The sequence below is a fragment of the Rhinopithecus bieti genome, unplaced genomic scaffold (assembly GCF_001698545.2).
Source record: "Rhinopithecus bieti isolate Rb0 unplaced genomic scaffold, ASM169854v2 scaffold_425, whole genome shotgun sequence".
Lineage (NCBI taxonomy): Eukaryota > Metazoa > Chordata > Mammalia > Primates > Cercopithecidae > Rhinopithecus > Rhinopithecus bieti.
Window position 1 is genome coordinate 619,142 of NW_016803361.1, and position 17,101 is coordinate 636,242.

General features: G+C 43.7%; 1 protein-coding gene across 3 annotated transcripts in view; it reads right to left on the minus strand.

Moving 5' to 3' along the window:
• Positions 1-17,101, minus strand: part of PIK3AP1 (phosphoinositide-3-kinase adaptor protein 1) — a 140,111-nt gene that overhangs the window by 76,848 nt on the left and 46,162 nt on the right. The window contains exon 1 of one of the 3 annotated variants that reach the window (XM_017880028.1): positions 10,021-10,040. The exons of the other annotated variants lie outside the window; for them this stretch is intronic. The gene's annotated coding sequence lies outside the window, so the exon portion shown is untranslated. Of the gene's footprint in view, positions 1-10,020; positions 10,041-17,101 lie in introns of those variants that run through there. 3 annotated transcript variants of the gene reach the window in all.

Sequence of the window (17,101 nt, forward strand, 5' to 3'; positions counted from 1 at the left end):
TTCTTGAGACAGAGTCTTACTCTGTCGCCCAGGCTGGAGTGCAGTGGCACAATCTCAGCTCACTTCAAGCTTCACCTCCCGGGTTCACGCCATTCTCCTGCTTCAGCCTCTGGAGTAGCTGGGACTACAGGTGCCTGCCACCACGCACCACGCCTGGCTAACTTTTTTTTTTTTTTTTTTTTGTATTTTAGTAGAGACGGGATTTCACCGTGTTAGCCAGGATGGTCTCGATCTCCTGACCTCGTGATCCGCCCGCCTCGGCCTCCCAAAGTGCTGGGATTACAAGCTTGAGCCACCACGCCCAGCCCAATTCTTCCTAATTCTTATAACTCCAAAATGAAACTTAGATGGATTAGAAGTTAAAATGCAAAATAAAAATAAACAAATTTTAAAAATTAAAAAGAAAATACGTGTGAACATATTACTAGTGATTTGGGAAAAGATTTGTTAATCAAACAAATAAAAAAATCACAATCTAAATAAGCAAGACTTGATAACATGAATTTAAAATTTTAGTAAACAAACAAAAAACTAAAATCAAAATGCTGCAGCAGCATCATTCCTAATAGCCAAAAGGTGGAAACAACCCAAATGTCTATCAGCTGATGAATAGATAAACAAAATGAGGTACGTCCATATAATGGAACACTACTCAGCAATAAAGAGAAATAAATTTCAAAACAACATGTCGTTTTATATAAATAGAGGCACACTTTCTTATTATAATAGATAAATAAGGCCAGGGCAGAGGCTCACACCTGTAATCCCTGCACTTTGGGAGGCCGAGGCGGGTGGATCACCTGACATCAGGAGTTCGAGACCAGCCTGGTCAACATGGTGAAACCCCATCTCTACTAAAAATGCAAAAAGATAGCTGGGCATGGTGGTGGGCGCCTGTAATCTCAGCTACTCAAGAGGCTGAGGCAGGAGAATCACTTGAACCCAGGAGGCAGAGGTTGCAGTGAGCCAAGATGGCACCACTGCACTCCAGCCTGGGTAACAAGAGGGAAACGCTGTCTCAATAAATAAATAAATTAAGTAAATAAATAAATAAAGATGAATGATGCACTGATACATGCTACAGCACGGATGAATCTTGAAAACAATATGCTAAGTGAAAGAACATAGTCATAAAAGACCACAGATTATATGATTTCAAGTATATGATATGTCTGGGACAGGCAAATCTATAGAGATGGAAAGTAGATTAGTGGTTGCTTTGGGCTGGGGAGAGTGGCAGGATTGTGGGACAATAGCTAAGAGGTATGAAATCTCTTTCTGAGGTGATGAAAATATTCTAAAATTGACTGAAAATATTCTAAAATTGATTATGGTGAATTTTGCACAAATATGTGAATATAAGAAAAAACATTGAATTGTACACTTTAAACAGATCAACTGATGGTATGTGAATTATACCTCAACAAAGAACCCAATGGCAGACTGAGTGCAGTGGCTCACACCTGTAATCCCAACACTTTGGGAGGCTGAGGCAGATGGATCACCTGAGGTCAGGAGTTCAAGACCAGCCTGGCCAACATGGTGAAACCCCATCTCTACTAAAAATACAAAAATTAGATGGGCATGGTGGCATGTGCCCGTAATCCCAGCTTCTCAGGAGGCTGAGGCAGCAGAATCACTTGAACCCAGGAGGCAGAGGTTGCAGTGAGCCCAGATCACACTACCGCACTCCAGCCTGAGCAACAGAGCAAGATTCCATCACAAAAAAAAAAAAAAAAAAAAAAGGCAAATCACAACAGTTTAAAATTTGAAGTAAAATGACAAGGGGTTGATCTTCTTAATATATGAAGATGTCACGAAATCTCTTTAAAAATACCCCAAGACCAATAAGAAGACAATTCATAAAAGAAGGAATACAAATTACCTCCCTATTCAAACAAATATCACTCATTCTCACTAGTCATCATGAGAACGCAAATGAAAATACAATGCTGTCTTGCTATTTTACCTTCTCAAATTAGAAAATGCTGTGAAGCACACTCAATAGACTTTAAACTTTAAACAGTGCGCTGTGTAAAGGTGACTGGAGGACAGATACTCCCTAGCTGCTGAGGGAAGTACAAACTGCGATCTTTCTGGAAAGCCACGTGTTCACATCCAGAGAAAGAGAAGGCCTTTAAAATGTTCACAGTTTTTGCCACATAATTCTATTTCCAGAAGTCTCTCTTAAGGAGGAAAATAAAAGTCCAAAATAAAGATTCTGAAGCAAGAGGTTTTGCATCAGTGAAAAAACTGAAAACAACCTAAAAGACTATTAAGGCCGGGCGCAGCAGCTCACGCCTGTAATCCCAGCACTTTGGGAGGCCAAGGCGGGCGGATGACGAGGTCAGGAGATCGAGACCATCCTGGCTAACACGGTGAAACCCCGTCTCTACTAAAATACAAAAGTAGCCAGGCATGGTGGCGGGCGTCTGTAGTCCCAGCTACTCGGGAGGCTGAGGCAGAAGAATGGTATGGACCCGGGAGGCGGAGCTTGCAGTGAGCCGAGATCGCGCTACTGAATTCCAGCATGGGCAACAGAGTGAGACTCCGTTTCAAAAAAAAAAAGGACTATTAAAAACATTATTTTCAAAGAGTTCTAAGTGACGTGGGTAAAAGCTTACGGCATGCTAAGCAGAAAAGCAGGATATAAAATCATATCTCAGATGCTGCATGATTTCAATTACATAAGAAATGCATTTTAAAAGGTCAGAAGAAAATGTGCGGCTGGATTCTGCATGCTTCTTTCCTCTCTCCCTCCCTCCTTCCTTCTACCATTTTATGTATGTTAGTATTTTCCATAGTGAAAAAGCATTTCTTTCATAATGGGGTAGGGTAACAGAAAAGTAGCAACTGAATCTATTAGCTAATCATTTTTTTTAAATAGGCACAAAACCACTGCAATCTATTAGCTAATAATGTTGCCCAAGAGCCCAGCTTGACACAAATGAGATTGATGCTAATAGTGCAGCACTTGGCAGATATTTCCCAGCATTCAGACAGGCCATACAAAATAAACAATTCCTTCCAGTAGGTCTATTCATTTAGTCACCTTGGATAGCCACCAGCAGCTCACTCATTTCAGGAAGTCGAGCAGGATGTCATTCATTCTGCAGGGTTATTCTGGTGGCGCTGATTGACAAGCCACAGTGGCCTCTTCCACAATGCACTATGGAGAAGGCAGAGTCCCAAAAGGGCCAGGGTCCAAGCACTTCAGCAGATTAAAAGTTTCCTTCAAAGGAAATGGCCACTCAGACATAAGTATCGCTCTTACCCACCTGTCAGAGTGGGGTGGTCTCAGACCTTCCCACTTGAACATGTAGATCCCTCTTGGACCACTTCCCCCTTTGAAGATAATGCCACCTTTGCTGTCCTGAGACTCAAATAATAATGCTTGAGTGAAGGTACTCAGAAAACCCCAAGCATCCTCCCAGTGTAAAGTATTATTAAGATGCCAATAGCATCCTCACTGCTTTAAAATTTCATAATATCCTCTCAGCTTTTACGAAGTCTAGAGAAACTCTGGAGAAGTGATTGAAAAAGACATTCTGTGTGTATCTGGTTCTTCAAAGTGTCATCTATAAAGGATTCATGTAATAAATACTCCTTGAATTCTATGGCAGGAAAAGTCTATCTCTTCAGAGAACTTGAGTGCTTTCTCTTATTTGACAAAACGAATGAGTGAACATTGGTATATTTCACCTTTGGCCCTTGCTGCCAGGTAGCTTGGTGACAAATTTGGTTCTTAGCCTCTTTCACACTCCTGTCCAGGTCCTTGGTCTTGCCTATTTCTCTTTTTTATATTGTGTTTAATTTTGAAGACTGCTTCAAATACTTTGGAGATCCAGTCAGTACATGAGTCACTGTCTCTCAAACCAGTGTCTGGTCTGCAAAAAGTCCTTAGATATGTTCTTTATGAGAATCAGTATCTGGGCTCTTCATTTAGATGATAATGCCTTTTAAATGGGATGCAAGAACTTTTCAGATTATCTGAATGATCACGTTATAAGGGGGTCCTGCCACAGGATTCTGAGCCTGTGTTTGTGTCTGCAATCGCTTTGCAGGTAGGTCATGCTATGCTAAATGTCAGAGGTTACTGAGGAAAGAAGGGGGCAGAATGATATGGAAATGAGGCATTTGTGCCAACTGAACACAAGGAGATTTTCCTGTACACTACTTTAAATAGAGAAATGTGGTGGGAGATCCAAGCCCCAAAATAACCCAGGAGAGATGCAGCAAGACTCCCTACAGATTGGCGAGTACCACAGCCTCCACGCAGTGCACAGGACGCTACCACAATAAACTAGCATCCTCTATGACAAAATGAACGTGGTCGATTTGCCTTTTATTTATTTTATACCTGTATTTGTGTCTTGCTCATTTGTTTTGCGTTCGGAGTTGGGAAAGAACAATAAACATAAAGAATTAAAGATGTATGACTATAGAACATATAAGTAAAAAAAGTTAAATATGTCTATGCACATTTAAACAACATCAAAATCATTGATTAGTCGACACTAAAGCTTCGTAATATTTATTTCCTTTAAGGGGAATCTATACACTATTTGGGTCTGAAAAAACTGTATGAATCTTAAATGTAATAAATATACGTATGCATTTGGGCCCACAACTAAGCTACATGGGGTAGCTCATGCTAGGTAAGAGCTGGTGACAATCATTATTATTACTCATAATGATAATGATCAAAGTTCCCATTTGTTAAATATTATGGTGACTGCTCAATAGTCCTAATCTCATTTAATCCTCAAAACAACCCTGTAAGATAGGAATCAATGCTTACTCCCATTTTATAGATGAAAATACAGTGCCCAGAAGGAATGAAATTACTCAGCCAAGGTCAAGCAGGAGCACGGAGCAGAGGCAGGAATCCACTCCCCACCCCCGAGGTGCCACTGCCCTGCCTCCCTTCTAGATGTGGCCCAGGGAAGTGGAAGGTGGTATCACTTCCTATTCCTGGTCTGGCGTTGTGACTCCGCAGCTTATGAGACACAACCTGGGGCTTTTGCTGTCACTGATGCCCAAAGGTGCTGCCTTGTTCTGATCAATGCTGCCCTGGTTAGGTATGCTGTGACCTGCCATTACGGCAGATGGGCACATTCCAAGGATGGGGTTTAAGTCAAAAAATATTTCATGCCAACTGAACCAGCCAGGGTCTTTCATGCCCTAGTGGCCTCCAACCCAAGGCTGCACTCTCCCATTTTCCAGCTGAGCTTTCACACCACAATGCTCACTGCCCCTTTTCACTACACAATATCTGGTACTCAGTTGGTGCTCTGGAAGGGGTGTGGAAAAGAATGATGTTTGCTGGTCTGGGAGAATATTTTTCAGAGGACACAAACTACTCTTGTAAGGCAGTATTAAACCTCGAGAAATGCATAAATAATCATGGTTCTTAAAAACAACCAGAACTGCCATTTTTTGAGCAGTTAAAATATGCTAGGAACTATGCAAAACACAACAGAAATGATTCCATTTTATCACAGCAACTTTGGTATCATTCTGCACATTTTACAGCCAAAATCTAAGTACACTGTCCAAGTCACCCAGTGTGTGCTGTAAGGCAACCTAACAATTGAACCAAACCCATGCTGTCATCCGTCTGCTAGGGTTTCCCATACCATGCGCCATGCACCCTGGTGAGAGAGGGATGATTCTAGAGTGTACAGCATCAAGTTGGATGACAAAGAATTTTTTAAGGAAAAAAAATAAAGTGTACAGCAAACATTCAAAAACACTGAATCACACATTAAGAAAGCAGTCCCCTTTCAAATATTTCAGTTCCACTTATATCAAAAAGAAAGACTTCAACCAGTAAAAGGATGCCTTCAACACCTCAGGGCCTTAAGCCCACAGGCTTCTGTAGGAATCTGTATACCATAGAATTTAATACCAATGTGTACTTTTTATTATCTACATTTTTATATCTACCTTCTATCTATATCAAGAGATACTGGTTTTTTCGTGTAGAGTGGCAAAGTTTCCTTTTAAAATAAACTTACTTAGAAAATATGAATTGACTTAAAGAAAATATTAAGTCAATAGTACAACGAAAAAATTTTGGAAAGAGTGGTGATGGCTGTGCAATATTGTGAATATAATTAATGCCACTGAATTGTATACTTTAAATTGGTTAAAATGACAAATACTCTGTTACCTACATTTTACCACAATTTTAAAAAATTAATCTCATACACCAATGATTGCTGAGTTGTACACTTAAAATGCGTGAATTGTGTGGTACACAAATTGAAGAAAATAGTAGCACTATGGTACAAACATAAGCCAAGAACAAGGTTGGTGGTTCTCAAATGACTGAAGTTTGGAAAAAGCTGCATTATGCTATTTTGCTTCCATTTTGTTAAACCAATTATTTTTTTAATTTAAATAAGGTAAAGTCATGATGGGAAGGCAGGATCAAGGCCTGTAGCACAAACATGCTGAATTCTTTCTCCAAGTTTTAGATACAAGTAAAAAGAAAGTGAACAGAGAAGGACACTAAGGTGATAAATTTCAACTGATAATTAAGAACTTGCCATCAATCTAGTCAAAAATGGAATTAAACAGAAACGGTCACTGGGGCCAGTCAGGGGAACCTGTGTGTCTCTGTGCTGGGACGAAGTAGGCGGGTATCGTGGTTCATGTCCAAGACTTCCAGTGTGGCTGATGAAAAAAACAATGAAGAAGATTCAAAGATTTCTTAGAAGGATGCAGACAAGCAACCCAGGTATTGGGGTTCACAGAAGAAAGGACTGTGTTCCCTCTGCATTTGTATTTTAAATTGAGGACTCAGATTTAACCACCACACGGGGCCAGGTGCAGTGGCTCACACCTGTAATCCCAGCACTTTGGGAGGCCAAGGCAGGCAGATCACTTGAGGTCAGGAGCTCCAAACCAGCTTGGCCAACATGGTGAAACCCCGCCTCTACTAAAAATGTACAAAAATTAGCCAGGCGTGGTGGCACATGCCCGTAATCCCAGCTACTCAGGAGGCTGAGACAGGAGAATCGCTTGAACCCGGGAAGTGGACGCTGCAGTGAGCTGAGATCACACCACTGCACTCCAGCCCTGGACGACAGAATGAGACTCCATCTCAAAAATAAAATAAAATAAAATTTAACCACCACACAAATGGGGTAGGAATATAGAGTTATCCAAGGTCTGGAGAAACTTCCAAAGGCTTTTCCACTCAGGATGAAATTTCTCATTTGTTATGAAGTTCATTCATCCTACCTAAGCCACAACGATGAAATCATGAAACAGCTATTTTTCAAAGCCCTGAATAAAACGTTCCAAAACCTGAGCTTACTACGAAGTTTCCTAGTCACATAGCAAGTGTCTACTGAACACATCTGCCACGTTCTAGCACTGGCCTGGATCCCACAGGGGAATTCCACAAGTGTGTCCTGTACAAATGTGTACCTTAAGGTGCTTCCAATTGAATTGGGAAGATGAGGTCCCACATGAAAAAATAGAGAGGCCGGGTGCGGTGGCTCATACCTGTAATCCAAGCACTTTGGGAGGCTGAGTCGGGAGGATTGCTTGAGTTCAGGAGTTTGAGACCAACCTGGGCAGCATTGTGAGACTCTCTCTCTACCAAAAATACAAAAAACTAGCTGGGCGTGGTGGTGTGTGCCTGTGGTCCCAGCTAATCATGAGGTGGAGGTTGCAGTGAGCTGAGATCACACCACTGCACTCCAGCCTGGGTGACAGAGTGAGACCCTGTCTCAAAAAAAAAAAAAAAAAAACAAAAAACAAACAAACAAAAAAACAGAATTATGTGATAACTTATCACCAGGCACCAAACTGTACAATGAGACTATAAATAGAACTAAATTAAATTAATGTTTCTAAGTTCTTAGAAAAGTGGGGCCAGATGCGGTGGCTCAGGCCTGTAATCCCAGCACTTTGGGAGGCTGAGGCGGGCGGATCATGAGGTCAGGAGTTCAAGACCAGCCTGGCCAATGGTAAAACCGCGTCTCTACTAAAAATACAAAAATTAGCCGGGCATGGTGGCACACGCCTGTAGTCCCAGCTACTTGGGAGGCTGAGGCGGGAGAATCACTTGAATCTAGGAGGTGGAGGTTGTAGTGAGCTGAGATTGCGTCACTGCACTCCAGCCTGGGTGACAGAGTGAGACTCCATCTCAAAAAAAAAAAAGAAGAAGAAGAAAGAAGAAGAAGAAGAAGAGGAAGAAGAAGAAAGAGGAGGAAGAGGAAGAGGAAGAGGAAGAGGAAGAAAGAAGAAGAAGAAGAAAGAAAGAAAGAAAGAAAGAAAGAAAGAAAGAAAGAAAAGAAAAGAATAGGGCTTGCACATGAAAATTCAGAAGTTGAGAAAAACTTCCTAAGAGATGAAGAAAGCAAGCTCCCCTCAGTCAAATAGCGTTGGGATGTTGAACTTACCCTTCTGTGAAAAAGGCGTGATATTTTCTATTTAAAGTAATAAAATAATTAATTGTTCATTTCCTTATCCCTTCAACAAATACTCATTATTTATCAACAGATAATAAATATGCAAAGCCTATCCCAGGCTCCTCAAGAAATGGAAGAGTGAGAAAATTTCTGTCCTCACTGGTACTGGAGAGAACACACAGAAGAGCTGGGAGGACTTTCCTGGCAGAGGAAAAGCATGATTAAAGGCACAAAGGCATGAGAGCAAATGACGTGTCTGGGCCACAGGAAACACCTTCTATATGGGGGAAGGGCTATGGGAGAGGGGAAGGGAGTTTGGGTGTCTGAGAGGACCCTGAATCCTATGCAGGGTGTATATGGAAGACCTGTCAGCAAAAAAGCATTCAGGAGAAAAGGAAATTCTGTAAAATACAGATTGAAAATGCAGTTTCTTTTTCTTAAGTTGAAAACTGTCTTTGCTTTTTTGTGAAATAATTCCAGACATTCAGGCAGAAGATATCAGCTCTTTTGTAAAGGCTAGTCAAAATTGAGAACACGAGTAGCTGACCACCCATCCCACCCTGAGCAAGCGCTGCCTTCGGATCATAAAATAACACAAACAAGTGGCTAACAAAGTGTTACCAACATCCTGCTCTATCTGCTTTCAGGAACAAATAAGATGCTATAATTAACCAATGTCTGAAAATGTACCACGAGCATGGTTTACAGTATGCTTAGAAAATTATTCTGAAGTAGGCTATAAACATGTCTCCTGTTTACACTGCATTTATCTTGTTTGCACTGGCTATTAGCTCAGAAATTCAGCATCAAGGCTATTGTCATGTCCTTAGAAAGCACAAAAGGAAACCTCAGGCCTGGCCTTGTGTCCAAATTCCCAGTGTGTGGATCCCAGTGAAGGAGCCTTTGCTCTACTGCAAATTGTGGGTTCACAGGATGGGAGGTGAGAAGCTTGCAATGGTGGTACTCAAATCTTAAGTTTCAACACCCCCCACCTTCCCCTACCTTCCTGGCAAACATCAAGACTGCTTTTTCATTTCAGTCATCGCCACAGGTCTTTCTTCTCCTTTGCTCACCCACCTCGGTTATTGGGTATTGAATTTCCCGTCCAACTAACCCCTTTCACTTACAAAGCTCCCAACAGAGAGTGACAGGTATACCCAACCCATAAGTCACCAGCTACCCCCAAAGTCACATACAGTCATCAGACTGATGGTAAGGAGATCAGTGGAATGCCAAGTTCTTACCCACCAGATGTCTTACTGACACTAACGTCAGGGGAGGGAGGAGGTGACAATTATTTAGAGGTGTTAGTGTGAGTTAATTGAAGCGACATCAATCATCGTTCTCATCACCGTCATCATCATCATCATCCTCCTGATGCCAAAAAGATAAGGTAGAGTCCTACGGACACTTTCCTAACTCAGACTTTAAATACAGTCATGGCCAGGCACGATGGCTCCCGCCATCTCAACACTTTGGGAGGCCAAGGCAAGCAGATCGCTCGAGGCCAAGAGTTCGAGACTAGCCTGGGCAACATGGCAAAACTCTGTTGCTACAAAAAATACAAAATGTAGTTGGGCATGGTGCATACCTGTAGTCCCAGCTACTTGGGAGGCTGAAGTGGGAAGATCACCTGAGCCCAGGGAGGTCGAAGCTGCCGTGGCCCATGATTGTGCCACTGCACTCCAGCCTAGGAAACAAAGTGACACCCTGTCTCAAAAAACAAAGAAAAGAAATACAGTCATGGTGGTCACACTGTCTCCCTGGAAACAAAGAGAAAGTTGTAGAAATGAAGAAGGAGGAATGAATCCACTTCTTCCACACTCCCATGCTGGCTTCCAGAGGCAGTTGGAGCTGCTCACTTTTGGAATGCAGGTGGGCTCACCCATCATATGCAATCAGTTTGCCATCCCAGTGTTCTGTGCCAGATGCAGGCTCCTAAGGCTGCCTGATTTCACTGCACATCAGTGAATTTGCAGCCCTGGGTGGAGGGTTCTGGGTCAAGGATCTACTGACATCAGCCCAAATCGTTTCCAGCTCGCACAGACAAGGAACAGTATTTTCTTCATTCATCAGGTAATTCACCTGGCCCTCCTCAAGGTCCTTAAGGTTCAAGATCAAGGGAGCAGGACAAGAGGAGAGATGACCTCAGGCCTCTAAGACTTTTATCCAGCACTCCCCAACCCCTTAAATAAATAACTATTAGCTCTAAATGAGCTATTCAAAGTGCTCATTTCTTGTTATTTTTTTTTAAAGCAAAGGACTATAGCTTTTCCCTTCCCCTCCCCAACCCACCCTACCTGCTCTTCAGCTTGAACAAAAATAGCAAAACAGCTGAGGCTGCCATGACAACCAATGAAAGCACCGCAGTGCCCACCCTTGTCCACCGATGATAACACCTGCCTGCGGCTCTCCCAGTCCTCTCCCGGCTGGGGCTGGGGCCCTCTAACTTTCTTCCAAGTTCAACCTTCAGGAAGCTTTCCCAAATAGAGCTGCTCTATCCTTAACCAAGAAGCCAAGGGTCAGTTGGAGTTGTCTCAGCACCCAGTGCCTCTGAACTTTTTGATTTGTTCTCCTTTATTCCTTTCAGTGTCTCCAGGCACATGTGACAGAGATGACTATCTCCATTTTGCAGATAGAAAAATAGAGGCATGGGCCATGAACTGACCAGCCCTAGGTCATAAGTTTCTGGTTTAATGGTAGAACCACATGTAGAATTCAAAGCTCCCAACTCCAGATCTGGTTAGCAGACGAACCGAAGGAACAGCCGCTGTCAGAAAACATGACCCAAAAGGGGAAAAGATTCTGCTAAGTGAGCTGCTTCCCCGCCACAGACTGACATTCCCTCAACCAGTCTCTGGGACTTAAACCTGGGAAGGGTTGGAGGAAAATCTGCTTCCCCACCATGGTAAATGGGCTGCACAAAACTCACCTCTATTCTGGATTCAGCGTCTTGGGCTGCATCTACCATGCACAGGCAACCAGAAGAGCACAGGAAAGCTTCCTTGGCAGGGTTTATCAGGATCCTTAGGGAGCACTATCCAACCTGCATCCCATCTCCACACCTGTGAGAAAGTGCTCCCCCCAAGACACCCAGGTCTGGAGGCCTGCAGGCCCCTGTTTCCTCGTTCAGGAAACCCCAGTGTTGCTAACGAAGCAGGAGCTACCACAGCCCCCCTGAAAGGCTTCCTCTTTCTTCATCTCTTTCCGACACTTATAAATGTGCTTCCTCTCCCTATGTAAATTTTGTTCAAATGGCACAACGCAGGCTTGTCATGAGGCCATTAATAACTCACCTTTTCACAGGCTCTTCTTGGTTTCCTGGTTTGGGAATCAATTCTTATCTAGACAGACACTGATGTCTGGATTTACTGGTGTGAGGACGGACAAATGGGCTTTGTTTGGGGCAGGCCACATAAACGTGATTTATTTTCACTAAGTCAAGAACTGAGAGGCTGAAGGCAACTCTTGACAGTAACTAAGCTGAAGAAATTGAGAGTAAAATTTCTTCCCTTTTGTCTCTCTGCCACTCAGCGGTCAAAGTCCCAAAAAAGGCTGAAATGGTGTTTACTTTCCCCCACTAATGCTGACCCTTTGCTTTCTGACCAGCTGAAATGATGGAACTGGCTGGTCAGTTTCACTTTCCACTTTCAGGAAGGATAACTTTCTGTTCTCATCCCTCACAGTGAAATGCTGGTCTGGCTTTGTGGCTTGGTCAAGGCTGGGTGGAGGTGGGGGCGTGATGCTTCTTGGTGAAGGGCTTAAAGAAATATGAAACAAGATGGCATTCCAAATTCTGCATAAATACAGGCCAAAATTAACACTCCTTTAACCCAGGAGTTGCTGGCCTTAGTAGTCCAATATTAAAATCAGGGCTATTAAGGCCAAGACTCTAAAGATATTCTACAGTATTTCCTAGCAACACAAATGCAGTTACTAACAGATTCTGGAAAAGCACATTCAGCTAAGCCACGGAAGACCTGGATTCAAGTCCTACCTCTGCCACTTCCTGGGTAATCTTGACATTTCTAAGCTTCAATTTCCTCTCCTTTAAGATGGATTTATTTATGCCTGCCTGGTCTGTTGCACAAGCTTATTGGAATTAAGTGATCAACATGCAGAAGCCCTTTGAAAACTGCAAAGTGCAAGAGAAAGTTAAATCAATTAGTGTTGCTTATCTGTTGACCAAATTGTTCTTCTACTAGACTGTGATTTCTTTGAGAACAGATTCCCTGACATTCATTCATCTTTGTATCCCCAGGGCTTGGAATATAGTGAGAAATCAATAAATGCTTTTTGCATGAATGGATGAATTGATGAATGAGATAAGACCAACCACCTAAGTTACTAGCAGGGAAAGCAACACCTCAGGGAGGACCACTGTAAGGCTTCGTGCCTGGAGGCTTTTAGTGTGGAATCTGGAGAGAAACAGGAAACTGTCTAACCCTCTAATTTATGATACCAGACTAAACCAAGCTGCCTGAAAATTCTGCATGGTACACTGTGTTAGTCCCAGTCTTCTGAGACACAAAGGCTAAAATGAGATTAAACATACAAGGTTTTTTGTTTTGTTTTGTTTTTTGAGACAGAGTCTCACTCTGTCGCCCAGGCTGGAATGCAGTTGTGCGATCGCGGTTCACTGCAACCTCCACCGCCTGTGTTCAAGTGATTCTCCTGCCACAGCCTCCCTAGTAGCTGAGATTACAGGCATGTGTCACCACGCCTGGCTAATTTTTGTATTTTCAGTAGAGATGGGCTTTCGCCATGTTGACCAGGCTGGCCTCGAACCCCTGACCTCAGGTGATCTGCCTACCTCAGTCACCCAAAGTGCTAGGATTACAGGTGTGAGCCAGTGTGCCCGGCCATACAAGGATTTTGTCAGGGAAAGTGCCTGGGAAGGAAAATGGGGAGGGAGGGTGGGAAAATCTTGTAGCTGTCTGAGCCCGAATGAATAAGAGGGGGAAGGAAGGTTGGGTAGAAGTGTCCTAGACCACTGAGCGGGTTAAGGAAAGTTGTGCAAATCTGTCAGGGAGTCCTCAAACAGAAGTTGGGCATTGGAGAGTCTTGCATCTTCCAGAAATGGGTCTAGTATCCCTGCCATGCTCAGTTATTGGCTGGTAGCAGCCTGCAGGAAGCAGGGCCTTGGTTGAAAGCTATGATGGATTCAGAGGGTGGCACAGGAACCCTTGGTCAGTTCTACTCAAAGCAACTGGAGATCTGACAGGCATATTCTCATGGCCACCACATACATGGCAGTGCTTCAAAGCATGGAGTTTAGGGTCTGTGTAAATGGACTGAGTCCCTGCTATTACTGGCTGGCTATCTTGAGCAAGTTACTTGATCTCCTAAAGCCTCATTTTTCTTATTTATAAAATAGAAATTATAATTCCTACCTCTCAGGACTGCTATTGTTGAACACTGTGTCTGCCACATAGTAAGTGCTCAATAAAAGGAAGCTGTCATTTCTCTGACTGTTAATAACAATAAGAATAATAATTTATTATTCACAAAGTACTTCTATTAGCAGTTAGGGCCTAAGAACAGCCCCTACTGTTGCATACTTGTATTAGAATTGTACGAGGCCATCACAGGGAGGTGGGACATGGCCTAAAACCACAGTTTGGCAGTATCACACTTCAAACAACCAAACCAGTTTGCCTACAAATGAAAGGTCAGAGGGACTTTCCCAGTTTGGCTCTTTCCAGGAGGGGCTGCCAGGGTGGGTTGCATTGTGCCAGAATCTACCTACAGCCACAACTCCTCTCCTCTCTTCTGCTTGCCATGGTTCACTGGCAGTGTCCTCAGCCTGTCCCGTGCCAGCTGTGAAACCCGTCCGCCTCTGAAAGCAAGCATTATTGGGGAACCTTCACCCCAAGAACAGGATCATCCTCAGGCTCTGAGAGACAAGACTCTGCTATGTTGTATCCATTGGAAGCACCTATCTCAGGACTTGTTGCTAGTCTTTATCTGTGTGACCTTGCTTTTTTTTTTTTTTGACTTTGGCCAACTGATAGTGGTCACTGCTGGCTACTGTTGGTTGGTGGCCCTTACATCTTACCGGAGTCACAGAGCGTCCCCTCGTTGGGCTGGCTATGACCCGAGGTCATTACAGATTTCATGGCCCCAGCTGAGCCAGCTCAGGCCTCTCCCAGCCTTGTTGATCCTCAGGTCTTCGTGACAGAAAGGACCAAGAATCAACAAGGAACTCCAGACACATGGAAGCCAGGCTCTTTCACCGCTGCCTCAGAGGCCGTTTTCCAACTCCCTTTTCCAAGAAGTTCACCAAAAACACACACAGGGATTTTCTGGGGCTTTTATTAATATTTATTTTGTGTGTGTGTGTGTTTTTTTTTTTTTGAAAGAATGACCTTCAGTTATTCCAACTGAAAGAGTCCAAATTAAACTTAAAAACATTGATTTTGTTTAATAATTAACAGCTTACAAAGCTGGTTAAGCTGTATCTTCCAGAATAATAATTTCCATTCCACAGGGACTTTTCTAGGGAGTTTTAAGTTTCCGTATTGGAGCTGGAATCTAACCCTTGAGCTGCTGATGTCAACCTGAGATTGGACAGCAGAGGACACAGAGTCAAGGACGGACTGAACCCTCCCAACCAACCCAAACTGGGCCTTCCCATCTGAGGAAAGAGGGGGTCATGCTGAGGTGGAGGGAAAGCCTCAGGGTAGGAGAACAGGCTGCCCACTCGTCATACAGCCTCCAGCAGGAGCACAGAGCCCATCTCTGAACACAGTTTGTTTTTCTCCACTGGTCCTCCGAGCCCGAGTGAGGAAGGGCTGGGCCCACCTGATGCCAGACATGCCCAGTGTTTGAGAGGGGGAACTGCCATCACCAGGCAGAAACACCGATTCAGCCATCTTCTGCCCCCGTGACACATAAAAGTATTTGCAAACTCAGTAACTAGCCTCATCACACCACCTTCTTTTGCCTCTTGTTTACATTTACCCTTCCCACCAACTGAAAAACCAATCATGTTTGATTTCTTTGCAAATCCAAATTCTTTAAGATATGATACCCTGAAGTAAAACCTGGGCATTCTCACACTCATACCCCGAGGTCAATTGTCCAAAAACCCACCATTCACCACTTGGCCTTGGGTGAGCCACTTCCCCTGGCAGAGTCCAGTTGTCTTCCTCTGTATTAAGACAGAGTGAAAAATAACCATGTGATTTCTGAGGGTCTGTCCTGCCCCGATGCTCTTTGAGTCCACTGGCCTTGCTAACTATCTCATCACTAAGCACACGCACACACACACACAAAAGGCCTTTGACCTTCTGCAAACATTTATCTCCAACAAACCCAGTTTGGTCATGTGCAATACAAGACATGAAGTGAGACAACACACTTTCTGGTTTGGAATCATAAGCGTGAGGACGAAACACGGTTTTCACTGTTCATTTATGTACAGTTATAGAAACCACTAGAAACCTAATCAACATTGGGATCAGGATCAAGAAGAATCTGTCCCAGGGGTTCTCATCTCCTTAGAGGGAGGTGAGAGTTTTTGCAAAGGTCTTGCCAGAGTGATGAATTAGAATGGAGAAATTGTGTAGCTTTTAGAAGCGTAGCCAATATTATATTACAATTTTATTTATTTATTTATTTATTTATTTATAGACACAAAGTCTTGTTTACTCTGTTGCCAAAACTGGAGTGTAGTGGTGTGATCATAGCTCACTGCACCCTCGACCTCCTGGGCTCAAACGATCCTCCCACCTCAGCCTCCCGAGTAGCTAGGACTACAGGCAGGTGCCACCACACCCAGCTAATGTAAAAAAAAAAAAAAAAAAAGTAGGCTGGGTGCAGTGGTTCATGCTTGTAATCCCAGCACTTTAGGAGGCCAAGCTGGGTGGATCACCTGAGGTCAGGAGTTTGAGACCACCCTGGCCAAGATGATGAAACCCTGTCTCTACTGAAAATACGAAAAATTAGCTGGGCATGGTGGCGTGCACCTGTAGTCCCAGCTACTAGGGAGGCTGAGGCAGGAGAATCGCTTGAACCCAGGAGGCAGAGGTTGCAGTGAGTCAAGATCGTGCCATTGCACTCCAGCCTGGGTGACAGAGTGAGACTCTGTCTTAAAAAAAAAGAAAAAAAAATTTGTAGAGGCAGGGTTTCTCCATGTTACCCAGGTACCCAGGTTGGTCTCGAACTCCTGGATTCCAGGGATCCTCCTGCTTTGATCTCCCAATGTGCTGGGATTATAGGCTTGAACCACTGCACCTGGCCTATACTATAATTAACATTTTTAACTGTTATTTTAATAATATGCACTATAGGCCAGGCGCGGTGGCTCAAGCCTGTAATCCCAGCACTTTGGGAGGCCGAGACGGGCGGATCACGAGGTCAGGAGATTGAGACCATCCTGGCTAACACAGTGAAACCCCGTCTCTACTAAAAAAATACAAAAAACTAGCCAGGCGTGGTGGCGGGCGCCTGTAGTCCCAGCTACTCGGGAGGCTGAGGCAGGAGAATGGCGTAAACCCGGGAGGCGGAGCTTGCAGTGAGCTGAGATCCGGCCACTGCACTCCAGCCTGGGTGGCAGAGCAAGACTCCGTCTCAGAAAAACAAACAAACAAAAAATCTTTCTGTTGGTTCAGCAGATGGAAAGCATTTTGTTTTCGTTTTTGGTGCTGTCCCGTTTTTTTTTTTTTTTT